This window comes from Neovison vison, chromosome 13 (assembly GCF_020171115.1).
Source record: "Neovison vison isolate M4711 chromosome 13, ASM_NN_V1, whole genome shotgun sequence".
Taxonomy (NCBI): domain Eukaryota; kingdom Metazoa; phylum Chordata; class Mammalia; order Carnivora; family Mustelidae; genus Neogale; species Neogale vison.
In genome coordinates this window covers 68,326,865-68,346,166 of record NC_058103.1, presented here as the reverse complement: position 1 = coordinate 68,346,166, position 19,302 = coordinate 68,326,865, and positions in this window count along the sequence as shown.

The window sequence follows — 19,302 nt, the reverse complement described above, 5'->3', positions numbered from 1 at the left end:
GATACTAAGAATTCTATTTAACCATTAAAATGTGATGTTATGCCAAGCTTTCTGTGTCCTATTCTGATATACATAAATAGATCAAAAAAAGTCTCGAGTAACTTACACTGTATACTATAGATGAAATTAGAGAACAAAGTAAGTGGAAGTCAATAGAAATTTTACACTTTATTCTCTAACAGGATGGTGCCTCTGACAAATGAAATCATACTAACTTTAAAATCTGAAAATTAAAGAACGTTTTCAAAAAAAAGTGTAAAATATTCTGCAAATCTATGTGTAGATAGAGGTATAGCTATGTAGATATAGTATATGTAGATAGAGGTATAGTATCTACTTCTAGGAAGCTGGAAACAAGACAATTAAGATGACACTGCATTACTCTGGAAAAAGGAATACGTTGAAAAAGAGGCAGGTTTTCAACAAACTTGTATGAAAGAGAGGAAATGTCAAAGAGGTGGTAGAAAAGCAGAGTACACTAAAAATTACATGGAAATAAATGAGTTGCATGCTGGTACCAGCAACATGACTTACCTTAATTGAGATGGAGAGAATGAATTGAGAATAAAGCTTGGAGTGATGCTGCAGAAAAACAAAAGGACAAAAGTCCTTGGTTTTTAGAGACAATAAGGGGTTGAATCCAGGCAGTGCTATAGTCATAAATAATTTTTAATCCTTGAGTAATAGTGTTTACCTAGTTACATTTTGAATACATCGTGGAGTCAAGAAACCAGGAATTGCTGTATTAACCAAATAATCAGGAAAGCTCAATTAAAAACAATTTTTATGAAAGGGACAGAGGAGAGAAAGAGGGTAATCTGTTTGACATTAAAAAAATAAAAAAATAAAGAATTTGCTTGATGGTAAGTGTTGAAGATACATCCCAAAAAGAGAGGAGCAAAATGAATAATGCTGCCAGTGTTTCCACTACACCTAACTGTTAGGTTGTTGATACAAATGACAGTGAAAGGAAGAATTCTGGCTGGAGGAAGAGATGTTAAATATGTATTTTCAGTCTTCAGCTAGCTCATCAGGAAACACGAATGAGTTTAATTTTTCAATCTGGAAAAAGGATAGCAATTTTTAAAATTAAAAGAAGGAATTTGCTGCCATCTTGTGGCCAATTTGGAAGTTACAGCTTGTTTAAGTATTTTTAGATTCTCCTACTTTCAAACATAAGTCTCTGAATGATTTGAAGATTCTCACAAAGCCATTCTACTTGTTTACAAAGAAATTACATGTTTACTATATGTATTAAACTTAAATTTCAACTCCATTAGTAGTCAAGTGAGACAATATTTAAAGAATACATACTCTAATGTATTGATTTTTAAAAAACTACACAAACATTTGTAAATCAAATAAAAATAAATTATAGTGACATATTTATCAATTTCATGATCTCTGGCAAAAAAAATAAAATGAACAGGAATCATTGGGGATATAATGAAAGATTATGCTTTGAAAAGTTACATAATGGTACAGAAAGCACTGGCATCTAGTTTTGCCTTAGTTAGTAGTTCTGTGGCTTCACACAAATTATTTAGTGGTTGGTACCTATTCTTCTCTGTGAACTTGTCTCATAGAAATGAGGATCGAATGAAATAACCTACATTAAAGTACTCTGAAAGCTGTAGAATCCTCTTTAAAAATAAAAAGAGAATTAAACTGAACAGATAAGGCAGAAGGTAGCATCAGATGTATGCCTCAGCAGAGAAAGATACGTGACTTGGAGTAAGACACTATTCTCTACGTGAGATGAATTAGAACAGCTCAAAATATATAAAATTTACATCTAATAAATAGCAAACACCTGTTATATAAGAATGGTATTAAGAAAACTTAGATCCAAATAGCTACTCCAAAATAACTCACAAGTATAATGGGAGATATGATCCATTTTTTTATTGCAAAAAGATGTGAAAATGCAAAAGTTAACTGTCTGCAAAGTTCAGTGAGTAGTTCCAACAAAAGTATGGATCTACTTTTATTCCTATTTAAAATATAACATTAGCTCTAGGTAATGGATACCTGAAGACAGAAGTTGGGATAAAAGCTTAAACATTCCTTAAGTTATATACAAAAGTCCAAAACATCTGTGTATTTCATACGGTCAGTATCAGTACTTTCTTCAAGGAAAATCATCAATTCCACTATTTGAAACAGATTAGATGAAGAAATCCACTAGATTCAGTGCATTCAAGAATGCTTAGACTTGTACAAACTGCTCAGTCCTTCACCACCACCCTTTCCTGGGCCCCCAAAGCAGGTCTGAGGAGTCCTGTGAACCCAATGACTTACTTCCATTGGGAATTAGGAAGACTGACTAATCGAGAGAATTTTTATTTCGTGTCCAGGGGAAAAAGAGGTGAAGATGTAAGGGAGTTACAAAGAAGTTTATTGGTCCCTTAAGAGAATTTCTTAGAGAAAATAAATCATATCTTCACCATGTCTAATAAGATTAGCCCTTTTAGGGGCACCTGGGTGGCTCAGTGAGTCAAGACTCTTCCTTCAGCTCAGGTCATGATCTCAGGGTCGTGGGACTGAGTCCCGCATCGGGCTCTCTGCTCCACAGGGAGCCTGCTTCTCCCTCTCTCTCTGCCTGCCTCTGCCTACTTGTGATCTCTATTTCTGTGTCAAATAAATAAATAAAATTCTTTTAAAAAGACTAGCCCTTTTGCATCCTTTGTTACTCATGGTAATGCCACTAAAAGAAATATAATCCAATTCTAGTAACTTGAAGAAAAGTGTCCATCAATAGATAACAAAATATTAAAGTGGCCATTTTGGCCAAAATGGTAAGATAATAGATATCCAACACCAAAAGGAAGTATCAGGATGCAAATATCCCAAGAAGAAACAGAGCCACTATGGAGCTGCAGAGCCTTTTTCCTGAAAGACTGGAGGAGAGAGGCTGTATTAGTCAGGATTCTTCCAAGAATCAGAACGAATAGAATATCGTGTGTATTTATACAGAGAGAAAGAGAAAGGGAAATATTTAATACACAGAATTGGCTCACACAATTACAGAGGCTGAGAAATCCCACCATCTGTCATCTGCAAGCTGGAGGCTATGGAAAGCTGGTGGTATAGTCCCAGTTCAAGCCTGAAGGCCTGAGAACCAGGGGAGCCAAGGACTTTAGTTCCTGTCCACACACAGAAAAAGACCAAGGTCCCAGTTTAATAGACAGGCAAAGGGAACCAATGCTCTCCTCCTCCATTGTTTTTGTTCTATTCAGACCCTCAAAGGATGACATGATGCCCATCCACACTGGGAAGGGCGCTGTGCTTTACTCCGTCTACTGAGTCTAATGCTAATCTCATCCAGAAAGAGCCTCACAGACACACCCAGAAATAACATTTAACCAAATATCTGGACACCCAGTTAAGTCGACACATAAAATTACCCTATACAGTTCGCAATTCAATTCTTAATTTTAGAAAGATTGTACAGTATACATTATGTAACACCCTCAATGCTTATTACCTATCAACATTTCACAGTAAGATGTATGCACATTCCCACCAAGTAGGATTTTTAAAAGGTTATAGAGATTATAAATAGCCTCATGTTAATTTAAGTCAGGTATTGCTGCCAAATATATATGCAAGACATACACACCTGTATAAAGAGATATAGATAGGTTCATCATTTTTTCTTTATTTTTTAAAGAACTTCTTAGATTTCAGAATTATAGATAAGGACTGTAGTCCAAAGCCACATATATTATATTAGGTCTTTTATCTTGCACAGAAAGAAAGACAATTTGAAGAGGACTTCTTTGAAGAATAAGTGGGAGACACAGAAGAGATAATTTCTAAAGTTTTCTGCAGAAATTCTCAGAAGAATGATATGCTTTTTTTTTAAGATTTTTATTTATTTGATAGAGACACAGTGAGCAAGAGAGGGAACACAAGCAGGGAGAGTGGGAGAGGGAGAAGCAGGCTTCCCTCTGAGCAGGGAGCCCAATGGGCTTTATCCCAGAACCCTGGGATCATGACCTGAGCTGAAGGCAGACACTAATGACTGAGCCACCCCGGCACCCCTGATATGTCCCTTTCATTGCGATATACTGAACTGGTGCCTAGCTCCTGCCTGGGGAACACAAATGGGAAGAGACAGATCATCTGGAAAAAGCATTAGTCACATGGAGATCAGCTTGCTTTTCCAAAGTCTATCAGGACAAAATATGCATCAATATTTTGCATGGGGGACACATGGGCATGTGATTCTTCTAGAATCTAACCAGTGAAATCACCTACAGGGATAGAGCAGGGATTCATTTCTGTGAAATCACCACAAACTGTCACTTACAACAATTTCTTATTTCCTCCCAGTTCTGTGGATTGACAGGGTTAACTCCTTCAGTCAGCTTACAGCCTGGATGGGGCCGGATTGGATAAGATGGTCTCACTCGTATTTCAGGAAGCTCAACTCCTGATAAGAGATGAGAAAACTGGGATGGCGGAGCTGTTCTCCCTCTCTGCCTAACTTGTCTTTCATCTCAAGCATCTTCATATGACTGCAGAAGTATTCCAAGGAGATGTGGCCAAACTCAGAAGTTACACAATGTCCCTTCCAGAACATTCTACTTCATCAAAGCAAACGACAAGGCCAACCCACATTCACAGAGTAAGGAAGTGGATTCTGCCTTATGATAAGGGGAGCTGCAAAAAAATTTGAGGTCATATTTAGTATACCACAAGGGGCAAGAGGATTTCAGCTGTGAGAACCTGCCAACAAGTCACCAATTCCCCAACGGCCAAAAGAAGTCATAACCTGCAAGTCAGAGGATGGTTCATTCACCTGAATCAGGGAAATGGATGGTGAGTGGTGTCCCCAACAATGGCTGAGTACTCCAAGAGCAATGAAAACATCCAGAGAAACATCAGCCAAACCCAGAGTCTAAGAATATCCCTGTTGCCCTCCTTCCCCTTTCTTTCCTCTGCTTCAACAAAGTTAGGAAATGGAATAAAATGGGGAAGGAAGGACAGGAACAAAAGCCTGGGAAAGAGAAAAAGGAGCTAACCCTCTTCTTAAACCTTCTTTTTGCCAAAGGCCCCAGCTAGGGAAAAAGATATCTAACTTAATATCAGATTCAAAGTTTGATTATAATGTAGTATTGGCTACTTTGAATTATAAAAGTTACCTTTGAAACTTAAAATGACTATTTTTTTTTTTCTGGAGAGAGAACTGAAAATAGACAGATCTGCCTGAATTTTCACTCATGAAAGGGAATAACAGCCATCATTGAATAACTATCCAAGGGAAGATGAGAGACAAAAATAAGAAAACTTTCTGGGTAGCTACTGTTGCCACTGGTCTTGATAGTAGAGCTTTAACATGTGTATTTGGTAGTGAGAACACCAGCCCATATCCTGTGAGAGCTACTGGTTCAGGGTATTAATTTTTCTTGAAGAAGTGGCGAATGAGAGTATTTTATTACATTAAAAACAACAAAATGTCCTGAAAATTAGCTTGATACTTGCCCTTTTCTGGAATTTCATATATCATGTGCTTGCTCAAATCTCCCCAGCTGTCCTCTATGAACAGTACAGCTCATGTGCCTCTTTCCCTGACTCTGCTGTTCATGAAATCACTATCTTTTCTTTCATCCAGCAATGGCTCCTTGCCACACCCACATTCACGTACACACATCTGATTTATAAAAATGGAGATTCCCGGGGAGCCTGGGTGGCTCAGTGGGTTAAAGCCTCTGCCTTCAGCACAGGTCATGATCTCGGAGTCCTGAGATGGAGCCCCCGCTAGCTCGGGCTCTCTGCTCAGTGGAGAGCCTGCTTCCCCCCTCTCTCTGTCTGCCTCTCTGCCTACTTGTGAGCTCTGTCAAATAAATACATAAAATATTTTTTTAAATGGAGATTCCCTAGATCTTTCAGAAGAAAACCTTCTCCTACATTAAATTTCAAAACCTAGTTCCATAGGAATAAAAGAAATACATTGACTATATTAAGAATGCTCATCTGGTGGCCATGTACAAGCTGAATTCAATAAACAAGTTTTAAAAGGGAACAGCAGGGGGACACCTGGGTGTTTCAGTCAGTTGAGTGACTGCCTTTGGCTCAGGTCATGATCCAGCGGTCCTGGGATTAAGTCCTTACTAGGTTCCTTCCTCAGTGGGGAGCCTTCTTCTCCCTCTCCCTCTATAGGTCCCCCTGCTTGTGCGCTCTCTCTCTCTCTCTCTCTCTGACAAATAAATAATTGAAATCTTAAAAAAAAAGGATAAAAAAATAGAACAGCAGAATTAAAAGTGACTTAAATAGAATACAAGTGATATTCAGTTATATGCAAATGATAGTTAACTTGACAAAGAACCATGCTTTGCAGATGAAAAATGATAGATGACTAGTTACAGGTATGGAGAAAAGGGTCTACTTTTAGAACATTATAATGCTCATAGATCAAGATGATTTGAAGTTGTATTTGCATAATCAAAATAACAGAAATTAAGGCTTTCTCAAGATGATAGCACTGCATTCTGAAGGTGCAGTTTGAAGATCTAGATCAGCAAATTATTTTAAATAATTATCAAAATACTCCAGAAGGTGAAGACAAGTACCAAATGTACCAATTATCAATGTACCAAATTATCAGTTATCAAGATTTGTCATTCACTTAAAATGCTCCAAAACGGATCATGGTGAGGCACAAATCTGTGAACATATTATAAACTCCTGAATTGTATGTATGGCATGTGGATTAAATCTCAGTAAAGCTGTTACCAAAAAAGTTGCCATTTACACTGACAAAAGTCAGACTCTTCATTTAACTTAGGTTATCATATACATTCAAAACTGCTCGTTTATAGAATAATACCATATAATTCATTTAACATTCAGTACTCATTATAAAGTATTAAGAGAGCATCGAGTTTATAATAGGGGCTCTGTCGAGCTTTAGGACATACAGAGTTACAAGATAGAAATAGACCTTGCCTTCATATCATAGTCTAGAATTCGGACAAACAGAAAATTATAAAGCTCCATGGTATGCACTCTGTTAAGGAATGTACAGGATGTGGGAGGTGGCGGAGAATTTAAGCCATATTTGAGAGAAAGGTGGCAGGGAAACTTTCAGGAGGAAATGGCATGTAAATAAAAACTTTAAGACTCAACATTAAAAAGAATGATACAAATAAAAGTAAATCCTAATTCACATCAGACAGGCTACATAGGCAAATATCTGAAGATTTTAAGAAACCATGATCCATTTTAAGAACTGAATCCCTGTGGGCACCTGGGTGGCTCAGTTGGTTGGGCAACTGGTTTCGGCTCAGGTCATGATACTGGAGTCCCAGCATTGAGTTCCGCATTGGGATCCTCTGCTCAGCAGGGAGTTTGCCTCTCCCTCTGACCCTTACCCTTTTCATGCTCTCTCTCTCTCTCCCTCTCATATAAATAAATAAAATCTTTAAAGAAAAAAAAAAGTATTGAATCAGTATGAAGAAAACCAGGAAACGTGCCAAGAAGTAATACTGGAGATGTTAGAGCTGCATGTGAAGTCCAGCTAACAAGCCAGTGAGAGGCAGTAAGCAAAGGTTTGACAGTGTTTGATTTGCAGTTTTTAAAGGTGACTCTGGTTTCATTGCTGAGGGTAGAATGAAGGGAGAGAACTAAGGCAGGAAACTGGGGCCCTCGGTGAATGGGAAACGATTGCAACGGAGGTGACATAAAGGGTAGAGAGGACTCTTTCTCCAGATAACCTGTTTTCCCTGAGAAGTGGAAGAAACTCTATCTCTGGGATAATCCTGATGGGGTAGGGAGCTGGAGTGAGGTGTTTCCAGATCCAGGTTTGAGGAGGGCAGTGACTATTTGATAGTATCACCAGGGAGCATGTCACCTAGACCTCACCAAGAGAATACAAAAAGGTTACCATGTAACACTGATTTCTTGACTGTGTGTTGAGGCCAGAATTCAGAGTAGAACCATTAAACTAACAAATTTTTACCCTCTATTCCTCTTTCTTCAGTGATCCCTCTCTTCATGAATGGCGTCACCAAGCCTGGAGCTATCAAAGCCAGAAACATGGGTTCACCTAGAACTCAAATCCTTGCTTTCTCTCTCCTTCACATTTCTCAAATTCACCTATTTGCCAGCAATTTCATGGCCTTTACCTTTAGCCCAGCCTGGATTCCTATAGAAGCTTCCTCCCTGACTTTGCCTTAAGCAACATTCTCTCTGGTGCCAAGTCATAAGGTGACCCTTGCCGTTGGTATATAAGGCTGCTTAAGACTATTGTTGGCATTCCACATGTGACTGTTAGAGTTGAAGGAGGCAGAGAGTGCCATATTAGAGTTTGAGGCCCCCTTCTCCCTCTAACACTTCCTACATTTCATCCCCTCCCTTACCTACTAGCTATCCGTAACCTGGTCTGCCTAAGAACAGGAAAAACTGGAGTAGAATGAGACCATGAGAGCTGACCTAAACCCATTACTGATTATTAGTGAAGGACATGCTTGCTCCTTTTTGCTATCTTACTGGGGCCATGGGCAGAATGACTAGAAAACACACTCACTATGCTCATCAGTGAGTCCACTGGAAAGCCAGTCCAAAACGGCTGGGACACCATGCAGACCAGGGGAAAGCACCTGCTGTAGTTTTTGAAGGATGATTTGAAAGTGGGCAGCTCTGCCAAAGTTTGCTGAAACCCAATTCTATCATATCAGCTCTGTATCTGGTAGCTTTTTGGTGAGTATTTACTTACCCGTTTATCTCCTCAAATACCTTCCATGTGTCAAAATAGTTCACCACGAGAATTCAAATATGAGTAAGACACTGTTCCCCGCCCTCAATCTTGGTAGAGTGATAGCTGCAACCAGACAATTCTAGCAGATTCTGCAAACGTATTTCAACAGAATCGAGTACAAGTTTCCAAGAGACAATGAGAAAAGGAACACAGGAGTGGACTTTACACAGTGCTTGTAGATAACAGAATGTCCAAACTGAATCCCAAATGACTGGCAAGTCTTAAGGTCTTTTTATCATGTATTCCATGTACCACAGCCATGAAAAAATATGCAATTATAAATTTTTATACACTACTATCACAGTTAATAGTTAATGAGTCACTAATTACAGATACTGTGGGGCTTATTAAAAATATTATACATAATATCCTTTTTTTTTCTGAAGAATTTCAATATTGGGGATATCCTCTACTAAGTGTCTTGTGTGCCATTACTGAAAAAAAAAAAAAGCTCATACTCACAAAAGGCAATGTGCTTTGTTCTTTGCTTGCCATTTGCTCATGCTTGCAATTAACATACTATTTTTAGAAGTTTTGGGTTTTTTTTTTCAGGAAACTTTTTATGACTTTTGTCCATTTTGTGAGAATTTGTTTATTTAGAATGGGAGAATATAACTCATAAAGCCACTTAACTGGGTGTAGATAAAGATCAAAACATTATACACAGTGTGTGAACAAGAGTGAGAGATTTGCCATGTTGACTCCTCACTGTGAAAACTCCTCTCTTTTTAAAAGGCCGCAAGGGCATCAAGGGCACCAGTGTCAAGTCAGAGTACCTGCTTCCAAAGTTTCACTTTTTTCTACTTTGCAGACAGAAACAGCAGAAATTGAAGGTGTAATATTTTTTCCCCACATTTCAGTGGATCATTCCATGCAAACAACACTTCCGCCCTTCTAGGAAACTACTACAGTAGGTATTTGGCAGACACTGGGAATCTGTGTAAAGCTTTTGAGACAACAGACAACTTACTGTCTTTGGAGAATCTCTCTATCATGAGCTCTGAAACTAGGGTTCCTGGACCTAGTTCTGGCTATAACCGGGAGAAAGATCTTGCATTGCTAGCATCTTAGTTTGTTGTTTGTTGTTGTTGTTGTTGATAAAATGGGGATAATTGTGCTTGACAGTGTTACTTTGAAAGTCAAAAGTAATAATGTAGCAAAATCATATCTTGGAATATTAATATATGTTGTGTTCATTTTCCCACTTCTTTCTATGTGAATCTTTCCCCAGTAGTTAAAAACCTCCACCACCACTTTAGGAAGAAGGATGACTGCTACAGTGAAAGAATAAAAGGATCAAGGGACAACCAATGTTGGGTTTGGTGTACTTTTTGTTTCTAGAAGAGGCAGTCTAGAATAAAGAAGGAGAAGAAGGAAAAGGAGGAGGGAGAGAAAATGAGGAAGAAGAGCTTTTCACAGCCAAATTAGTAAGTTTGGAGAGACTGGAAGAAAAAGTAGATGACCCTATTCACACTTCCTAGAAAAAATAGGTGTGAGCCATTTGAACTTACTGGGAAAGGATAAGGGAAATTGTGGATGGAATGGGACCTCACTGAGAGTCAAAGGTAGGGAGAGAGGGAACTGTAACTGAGGGGACTAGACGGGGAGGCGTGGGGTTGGCATACAAAGACTCAAACACTTCCAGGGGCCTACCACTTAGAGCACGTGGAGGCCAAGCCAGCCATCATCACGGACTGCTAATGTTTACCTTGACGGAGAGAAGCCATGCCAGCTGCTCACCTACTTACTGAAGAATGTGGACACCTGGTCAAGATGTGCCTACATGACACTTTGCTGAACTCCATGCAGACTGTCTCTGTGTTCATGTGGACTTTCTTTTGAAGGTCCAAAATATTCTGAAGATTCCTGCGAGATAAAGAAGAGGTCCTTCGTACCCAGAAGACAAGGGTGTTATAGAAGGGAAAACTCTAGGACTGGACAGTACTTGGATAGATAAAACAATGGGAAATTCCATTCTACTCTAGCAATAGTCATCATCCTCATAAGAGCCAACATTTTACAGAGCACTGACGATGTTATTGGGCATATTGTCTGCAATGCATCATTTAACCAGGATCTTCATCTCTACCCTACACCATTCTTAACATCTACACTCTGATCCCTTCCAGAATAAATGAGATTACATATGTAAAGTATTTAATGCTGTGCCTGGTGTATATGCTGCTTGCTTATGATTAGGACTTCAACATCATGGGAAGGAATGGGAGAGGACAGGGAACAGGTGGATTATCTGCTGTGATGCTAAAAGTAAGACTGTATCTGAAACTTCTAAGGTTCAGACATCAAAGTTCAGAAATGTTTATTTCATTTTTCCAGAGGATGTACTTTTTTTAAATTCCCATAGTTTTCTCTTCTAGCCTCATGTCTGATGGTAAGGAGACGGAGCAAGAATCTAGAGCTCCCCTCCTTGAAATGGTCCTTGTTTTTCTATCTTTATGTACAAAGACAGTAAATGACTGCTAAGTCTCACTGTCCTCACCCCATTTACTTCCTCCCTCCTTAAGAGCTCTTGAATCATCTCTATACGCTATCCCAGCATTTTCCACATTGAAGTGTTCCCCATTTCTCAGGTATCCACTCATCAAAAGTACTTTTTACTCCACTTTACTGCCAAGGAGGGAACTGAGTAAGGCTGGTAAGTCTGAGATGAGTGATAGTGAGAAATCAGTAACATCATTTTGGGCACACATTTAAGCCATGCCCTCCAACCCATGTGTGACTTTTGGATATATCTCTCTATTGACTGCACAGTAGGAAAGGAAAAAGTGTTCTTTATTGTGTGCCGAAACCACACAATGTACACAAAGCAAAATGCTCTAACAATAGTGTATGTTTTAAGAATATGTCAATTTGTAATTAAACATTAGTAAATTGTATAAATAATATAAAGTAGTGCTTTATAAAATGCATTCACTCAACAGCCATTTCCTGAGCCCCTACCACATGCTAGGCACCAAGGACATAGGGTTGAAAAAAAAAAAACCAGACATAATCCCTATAGTTATGGAGCTTGGAGTTTAGTGGAAGAGACAGATAGTAATTAAACAATCAAAAATAAATGTGAAACTACAATGTGACACTTACTAGAAAGGAACGTTATATGGTGTTTAGAAAGCACGTTATGGAGCACTCAAGCAGTCAGGTCAGGAAAGGCTTCCCTAAGGAAATGGAAACCGAGCTTAAATATGAAGAATGATTTTTCCAGTTGAGGGGACTAATATATTTTCAGTACCCACAATGCAGATCCCAATTATATCATTTCAAAGCTCTGATCTCTCCTCTTCTGTATGAATTTGTGAAAAATGAAAACTAGACCACAGTTCTGTTTATATAAGATCACATTAGACTTAAGAAGCTCCTTTCCAATGCTGTTAGCAGGGCAGAATACCTAATCCTGAAGCTAGCTAAGAAAACCTTGCTCAAAATATCACCACCAATGGGACAAAAACCAAATGTCACGATGGGTCAACAGCCTGGAAACACAGGAGTTAGAGAATGAGTATTAGGAAAACAGTTAGTATACTATAGCCATTCACAGGAGTAAATAAAACATTGGAAAGATAAACTAATTTCAACCTTTCTGACATGTATAAGTTTTTTGGAATTCCAGTGAGCCCTTGTGTTTGGGCATAGCCTTAAAGAATGTTTTCATTAACTTCTACAGACTTACCTTGGCACATAAATGCTAAACTATGGTTATTTCCTAGGATGAAACGGTTTCTACATCTGCACATGCAGCTGTACCCAGCAAATCACTGAACCCTAAAGCAAACCAGAAAAAGCCATGACCTACACAAAACAAAAGTAGAAACTTCTTCCAACAAATGCATGCTTACAGAAATAATTTCTAAAATAAGTGTTTTATATATGCCAGGGGGTTACCATATTTCAATGGTGGTATTTATTTATTCCTTTAAGGTATTATTAATTTTCCTATTTTTAAATTCCCTGTATAGTTGCAGACTACAAGATTACTCTGATTATATAATAAATTATAAATGCAATAAAATGCTATTTTGAAAGTATCATGCCCCCCTGCCTGTTACTGCTCCCCAAAGGACCTAAATAATTTTTGTCAATGAGCAATTCCTCCAAAAGCTACTTACCAAATGAGAAATATAAGCTAAAAATAAAGCCAAATTTAAAATGGCTGTGCTTCATTCAATGCAAACATGACATTTAAATTAATAGCATCTATCTCTAGCCTTTAGGACATACAGCATAGTTTTTAAAACTACAGATGGTGTATATTTACTTCTGTCTCTCTTTCTGATTGTTAATGGAAATTTTTAAATAGTGTTCTTATAGTTACTCTACTTCATCACCACCATGTTGAATTTAAAAATTAATATGGACTTAGTAAAGCCCATTACATCATTAAGGAACTATCAAGAAAATAAACAGTGATATATAAGATTTACTCTGTAAGCAAATAATACCCATGATGCCTTTCTTTCCTAAACCAGGTCTCATCATGAAAAGGGAAACATATGCAAAATGTTTTTCACCTATGTCAAGGAAGTATCTCAGCTTCTGGGGCATTTTGTAAACTTTATAAGCAAGAGAAATATTGCATATAAATGATATCACACCCTACGTTTTAGCTAGTTGTGCCTAAATCCTTTGTTGATTTTAGGCCATATAACTTCAGGCAGACAAAAGAAAAATAATCCCTATCATGTTGAATGCCAGTCTGTGGTGTTTATGAGTACCGCCTGCTGTGTTAAATGACTCAAACATCTGTCAGGTGTGCTACATTATAGCCACAGGAAAATCTCTGTATAGGTTGTGTGCCAGGCAAAATGCTTTGTCTGAGACCTTGTCAATCCTGCTGATGAATGAGTTCAGTATTCTAATGAGTAAGATTCTAAATATGTTTCTACTTCGCCAGATATCTGGATCACATTGGCAGGCACAACTCTCAGACGATTAGAAAGAATAAGATCATTTTTTTAAAGGACAGTGCTTCTCCTGACTCATACAAATGTGTGGGTTTTAAGCTATCCTGGTGAGATGGTCTCCTACCCCTTTGTAATCCTTTTTTTATAAGCTTCATTTAACAAGCTAATTTCCGTTTACTCAAAACAAATTAATTCCAAACAATTTGCAAAGGCTACCATACTTCTGAAGAGCATTAGTTACTGTTGGCTTTACATTTTGCATAGCACAACGTCTACAACCAATGGGTTTGCAGACACATTATATAGTGAATTATATTTTAAGCTGTTCTAACAGTCACTAAATCAGATGATATTGTTTTGGTGGGATGCTATGTATCTGTTGCATGTAGATAACTTATAAGTAATAAATCCAAACACTTTTTTCATGGCCTTTCATATTCTAATATAAAAACAGAGGTTTGTTTTTCCTTTCCATTGACTTTGGGAAGAACATTACAGTGAACATTATCTATTATATCAAGCATTTGCTTAAATATCACAGGATATTCATATCACAGTCTACATAAAGGTTTAAGTCCTGTCCTTTTAGTAATATAAAGGATGTTCATATTTTATAAAACTGACATTCAAAGTTTACTATTTTTAAACTCTAAATAACATCTAACATGAAATCTAGTAATTCTATTCCAAACAAGACAAAAGCACATCTTTAATGGAGATAGAGTGAGATGGATAAAGATAATAAAAACAATGAGCCATCAGTTAAAAATTACAAATCAGGGTGCCTGAATGGCTGTCATTTCCATGTCTGCCTTCAGCTCAGATCACGATCATGGAGTCCGGGATGGAGCCCCATGTGGGCTCCCTGCTCAGTCCGGAATATGCTTCTCCCTCTCCCTCTGCCACTACCCCCTGCTTGTGCTCTCTTGCTCTCACTCATGCTCTCTCTCTCTGGGTCAAATAATTTTTTTTAAAGAAATTACAAATCAATCCTTATCTATTCAAAGTGTTGCAGTACTTAATGTAACTTAATGAGGAAAAACTCACTAAGAATATTTCTTTCCAAGAAAAAACTAATTTCAGATAATGCCTTCAAAAATTCCATAACTTATATATTAGCCTTTACAAGCAAGTCAACACAGTCTTGAGGCTAGTGATTTAGCAGCACAAAAAAAAAAAAAAAAGAATTTTAATAGCACCAATGGATAGTAAATATAGAGATTATTCATTAATTACAAAAGGAGATTTTTCTCGGTCATTTATTGATTTTCCCATTCACTAACTTATTCATATTGTCACCAACACTGCAGAAAGAAGAAAGTTCTAAACAACTAGCCACATTTTACCATCTTGCTGATTGGGTCAAATCATGAATTAAAATTACAGTGTATACTAATCATCAAATAAGATTTATGCCATGACAAGACTTAATTTTTAGTTTTCAACTAATTTTACTAATTAAAGTTATATAGATACAGATACATGTGTACTATAGATCATTTAGAAAAAAATTAAAGATGGGAATTAAAACAAAGTGATCCAGAATCCTACCATACACATTTAGTAAAAGGCAACTGCTCCACTTCAACGCAGATTCCTAAATCAGCTAACATACATACATACAAACACCATATCTGATCTTTGTGATCTGCACCAATGAAATACAAACAAAATACCAGTTGTGGAAATATGAACAAAGGACTTAACTCAGACAATTCAAAACAGAGGTTAATTATATGTCCAACGTGAAAAAGGTGGCAAACTTTTTTAGTCATCAGGGGAATAAAATTTAAAATAATTTAACATTCTCCAGAATGGCTACATGAAAAGGAGAGAAAATTCCAAGTGCTGGAAAGGATTTGGAGAAATGTAAACTTGCTTACAGTACTAGTGGGAGTACATACTGGTAATAATGACTCTGAAAATTGTTAGGCAGGGTCTTCTAAAGCAAATTATATGCATAGTTTATGATTCAACAGTTAATCTCATAAATATAAATATACTCAACAGAAACAAAATATGCAGTTCACCCAACTCATGTACAAGAATATATAGCAGCTCTATTCACAATGGAACCAAACTGGAAACATCCCAAACATCCAATAACAGTATAATAAATAAATAGAAGTATAGTGATAAATGATATTCTCTTCACCAATAATAATGAACAAACTGTACCCAAAACAACACAGAAGGGTTTCAAACACACTGATGAGTAAAACAAGATAGATATCAAAGTTTAAACAAGTGAAAGTACTGGGGAATTAAAAAAAAAAAGCATGATGTTCTGCCCAGATCCTGTGGCCCCATCTCCCTTATGGAACAAAAGCCTTAAACCGCTAGTAGAAGGACAGCAAATCTTACTGCCCTTCAGAGTACTACTAAAAATGTCTCTTAATTGCAATGATATATATAAAAGAAGGAAACAAAATAATCCCTAGGGACATAGGACAAGAAGAAAGGAGAAAGTCTTCCTCTTCTGGTGCCAACCACCAAACTGAAGGAGCATCAAGTGACACCACTCTTCTGCTTGGAAAGGAGCAAGAAGATAAAGACAGACCCTCTCTGGTACACAAGTTCAAAGGGAAGACCTAATATTGAGAAAAGCCATGTAGCAAACCAGCCCCCACCTTAAACTCAAGATGATTCTAAAGGAATTTGAAGCCTGTGGTACACAGAGGTTAACCACAGCTACATCACAAACCAAAATCAGTTCAATTCCTGACAGACTAGCTCAACCCTCCATCCAGAGGCCTAGTAATGTGGACCCATTTCCAGAACATAAAAATCTATTCACTTCAGTCTCTATTATCCTATACAAGGTATCAGTTATCAACAACAACAACAAAAAAAAATTAAAGGCATAACAGGAAATTTTAAAAATTTATTTTCAAGAGATAAATCAACAAAACAAGACTTCTTAAATATGAGAACTATAACAAAGAAAATGTAAAGTAACTGAACATACTTAAATAGAAGCATACATGAAGAATGTCTTTGCCAGATTTATCAGTAGACTCAAATCAGCACAGGAAAGAATCAGTGAACTTGAACACAGATCAGCATATCAACAGAAATAACTCAAACTGAAATATTAACTGGAAAGAGTAGGGGTGCCTGGGTGACTCAGTCTGTTAAGTGTCCATCTTCGTTCTCAGCTCAGGTATCAATCTCAGAGTCATGAGTATAAGCCCCATGTTGTGCTCCACACTGGGTGTGGCGCCTACTTCAAAACAAAAAACAGGAAAGAATAGAAAAAAAAATCAGAGGAAAACATCTAAGAGCTCTGAGATGGTATCAACAGACTGATATATAGGTCATTAGAACCATAAAAGAAGATAGGGAAGTAGGAAAAGTAAATATTTGAAAAAGTAATGGCTGACAGTTTTCCAAAACACATATCCAAGAATCTCAATGAACATTAGGCATAAATTAGGATACATGCAACACACACACACACTTAGACATATCGTATTCAAACTCCTTAAAAGCAAAGAAGAGAATATGTTGAAGAAAAGCCAAAGATTAAAGGTGCATAACATAGATCAGGGACAAAGATAAGAATTATGGCAAACTTATCACCATGAACAATATAAGGCACTTAAAAAAATATAGCGACATCTTTAAATACTAAAATGCTAAAAGAAAAAAGTGCTAAAAGAAAAAACTGTGAATGAGGAATGTACTTTACTGTAGAAGTATAAGGTTCTACAATAATAGCACAAAAGAACAAAGGAAAAAATTTAGAGTATCCTCTTTTTGTGATCCTTAAAGTACATATGAAGTGGTTCAATATTATTTGAAGATAGAGTCTGATTAATTAAACATAACATATTGTAAATTCTAAGACAATCTCTGTAAAAAATGTAAGAGATATGAATAATAAAGCAGTAAGGGAGTAAAACTGGAATTACAAAGATTACTCAATCCAAAAGAAGTTATAAAAGAGAAAACAATACAATTATCAGATGACACTAATAGAAAATTGTTAGGAAGATGGTAGATTTCAATCCAACCATATCAATAACACATTGCGGCAAAAGTGTGGGAAAATATAAATCAAGGAAAAACTAATAAAAATAAAGATGAAATGGTTATTTTATGTAAGATAACATTAATATCCAAGAAGGAATAAAAGTCTTAAATGCCTATGGAACAAAAGAACTTCACAACCCTTAAGGCAACTGAAAAAACTGAAAGGAAAACTAGAAAAATTCACAGTAACAGTTGACTTTGACATTTGTCTCTCAGTAATTGAGAGTAAAAATAAATAGAAATTCAGTTAATGACAGAGAAGACCTAAACTATGTCATGAATCAATTTGATTTATTTGCCATTTATAGAACATTCCACTAAATAATAAATATAAAAATAAAAAATTATTTTCAAAAAAATATGAAACACTTTCCAAGACAGACTATATAAAACCAAATGTCAACAAAGGGATTTAAACAAAGTATGTTTTCTAACTATCATAGATTAAAATTAGGAACCAATACCAATAAATTACTTGGAAAATCCCCTAAATATTTGAAGATCAATACAATTCTAATGGATCAGGAGGGTCAAAAAGGATATAACAGAGTTAAATATAGTTTACACCAAATGACAATGAAAATATGTTAGGTGATGCCAGAAGCTAAAGCAGGGCTTGGGGAAAATTTATACATTAAATGCTTATCTTAGATGAGAGAAAAAAAAATCTCAAATCAATATTCTAAAGTTTCCACTCTAAGAAACTTTAGTTTAAAAGAGAAAAGAGAAAATTAAGTCCCAAGCAAGTAGAAGAGAGAAAATAAGTAAAACAGAAGTCAATGAAAATGACAGCAACAAAAAGTGGAAAAAATACATAAAACAATTGTTCCTTAATTGGTGGAAGATCAGTAAAACTGGTAAACATCTAGGCAGGCAAACGAAAAAGAAAGAAAGAAAGAAAGAAAGAAAGAAAGAAAGAAAGAAAGAAAGAGAAAGAAAGAAAGGAGAAGAGAAGAGAAGAGAAAAGAAAAGAAAAGTAAGGCGCCTGGGTGGCTCAGTGGGTTAAAGCCTCTGCCTTCGGCTCAGGTCATGATCCCAGGGTCCTGGGATGGAGCCCTGCATCGGGCTCTCTGCTCATCGGGGAGCTGCTTTCCCTCTCTCTCTCTCTGCCTGCCTCTCTACCTACTTGTGATCTCCGTCTGTCAAATGAACAAATAAAATCTTAAAAACAAAAAAAAAAAGAAAGAGGAAGAGAGGAAGAGAGAAAGAAAGAAAGAAAAGGAAAGAAGAGAAAGAGGAAGGAAGGAAGAGAGGGAGGGAGAGAGAATACATTATGAACATCAAAAATTAAAGAAACAATATCACGACAGGTTAGTAAGAACACTACAAAAACTCCTCACCCATAAAATTAACAACTTAGACAAAATAGTAAAATTCTCTGAAAGATCCAAACTCCGATATCTCAACTGAAGAATTAGATAAATTAACTATTCCTAAATTTATTAAAGAAATTGAATTTATACTGGAAAACTCTCCAACAAAGTAAGCTGCAGGCCACATGGTTTTATTAGTGAATTTTCATCAACTGATCAATATAATACTTTGTTTTAGTATGTTTCTGTTTTATGACACCTTACTTAA